General features: G+C 25.5%; 1 protein-coding gene across 1 annotated transcript in view; it reads right to left on the bottom strand.

Moving 5' to 3' along the window:
- The window catches only part of LOC113812066 (nucleolin), a 404,864-nt gene that overhangs the window by 401,766 nt on the left and 598 nt on the right, over positions 1 to 2,500 (bottom strand). The gene's annotated exons all lie outside the window — the stretch shown is intronic.

Genomic DNA, 2,500 nt, shown 5'->3' on the forward strand with positions numbered 1-2,500 from the left:
GGCGGGGAGGGTGGCTGATTGATTCGGTGGTGATGCTTGTCTGTTTTTTTTTATGTAATGGTATTGGTTATTGCTTAATTGGTTGATGAATATTCTTTGATGATTTTTTTTTTATTGGTGATGAGTATTCTTTTTCATAATGGTATTGGTTAATGTTTATTTGATGATGAATATTTATTGTTCTTTTTTTATAATGGCATTGGTTAATATCTAATTGGTGATGATTTTCTTCTTTTTTATAGTGGTATTGTTTTTATTTCATTAATGGGGAATATTCCTTTTTCATAATGGTATTGGTTAATATTTAATTGGTGATATATATATATATATATATATATATATATATATATATATATATATATATATATGTGTGTGTGTGTGTGTGTGTGTGTGTGTGTGTGTGTGTGTGTGTGTGTGTGTGTGTGTGTGTGTGTGTGTGTGTGTATATATATATATATATATATATATATATATATATATATATATATATATATATATATATATATATATATATATATATATATATATATATATATATATTATAATAGTATTGGTTAATGTTTTTTTTTTAATAATGGTATTGTTTTTGTTTTAAGTGGTAAGGAATATTCCTTTTTATAATTGCATTGTTGATGTTTAACTGGCGATGAATATTCCATTCTTTTTATCAATAATAACTTTGGTTATTGTGATCAACTGGTTATCTGAATACTTCCGAGCGATAGATAAGAGATAGATGGAGATAGACTAAGTTTGAAAATCTATATATTCACAGTGGCGTTTATTCATATAAATGTATATAAAATATGATGTTAACTGCATGAAGTAATTTAGCATATGAAATCAGGATAATGCTGCTGAAATAAAGATAGAAAAATTATCAATTCCCTTGATATTAACTAGCATTTCATACAGCAATACGATGGGTTGTATGTAAAGTCTATTGACATACCAAACAGATACCAAAGTTGGATATGAATTTTTACTGGTATACCGTCTTCAGTATCTTCCCAGCACCACCCTCTGTTAATTCCATTTCGCTGTATAATTAAAACGAAAATTCTTAACGTACAATCCACAAAAATGTACAATAGGTACTGCTAAGATACAAGAATACAAGATTATAGTCCCGCCCAGACATGTTATTCAAACTGTATTTTGTATTGTTAAGAATTAAATTAATATTACAATCATTCTTATTAATATAGATATATTGATTGACTGATTGAATGATAGATAGATAAATATATGAATAGATTGATTGACTGATTGACTGATAGATAGAAAGATAAATAGATAGATAGATAGATTGACATTGATAGATAGATATAGCTATATGTTAGTATAAACAACAAAGTCAATAATCTAAAAACGCAAAATAAATATGTCGATGATTATGACACCATATTTCGATAAGGTGATAATAATTATAAAAACCAATTGTATTGTTATGGGTGACAGCACAATCAATTTTCGAAATTATGATATTTTTAACTCTGAGACCTTTTTACTATTTACGTTTCCAACAGAATGATAATTAAAATATCTATGTAAAACCCGATGATTTAGAAATAATAGGAAAATTTTAAATTTAGATAATGATGAAAATTACACTTTCCGACTTTCTCAGATTTTTTAAGATGTAACATGAGATGATGGAAAATGAATACATAAAATTCATGACTCGGTTGTATGAAAATACGATAAATGTTAACAAATTCTTTGCACTCGTAAGAAACAATCAATGATAACAGTAATATGATAATGATTATAACAATAATAACGTTTATAATAGTGATAATAGTAATAATAATAATAATAATAATAATAATGTTAGTCATTATTATGGTATAAATGACAGTAGTAATGGTAATGATATTGATAATAATAATGATATAAATGATAATTTTAATGGTAATGATATTAATAATAATAATGATATTAATGGTGATAATGATAATAATAATCATATCAATAATGTTTATGATATTTATAATGATAATGATAATAATAGTGATATCAATAATGATGACAGTAAAACAATTGTGATTCTTGATGAAGACTAAAACACACATAACATTCCATGCCATTTCATTTTCTTTTCATTTTCTTTTTCCTTTTTTTTCTGCGATGTTCCTCTCTCTCCAAAAGCAATATTTTCCTGAACGATGAATACGTAATGTCGTTGGTGATTTTTTTGTGATTTCCGCCACTTTTTTATTATTTTGTTTCGTATTTCGTCTATTTGTTCGTTTGTCTGTTTTTGTTGTTTTTTTAGTTTTGTCATTTGGTTTTTGCTTTTGTTTTTAAGATGGTGTTTTGTTATTAAATTAGGTACTTTTATTCATTCTTGAGAAATGCCATTTAAATTTATTTTGTAAATCTTAGTCTGTATTTGGAAAAAGCCAAGCTCCAACGACCGTCATTTTTTTCTGAAAATATGAAAATCATTTCTGTAAAAGGCTTTTCTTCTTTGGAAGATCATTTAGGGATTTCCATT

This window comes from Penaeus vannamei, chromosome 34 (genome assembly GCF_042767895.1).
Source record: "Penaeus vannamei isolate JL-2024 chromosome 34, ASM4276789v1, whole genome shotgun sequence".
In the NCBI taxonomy this organism is placed as follows: domain Eukaryota; kingdom Metazoa; phylum Arthropoda; class Malacostraca; order Decapoda; family Penaeidae; genus Penaeus; species Penaeus vannamei.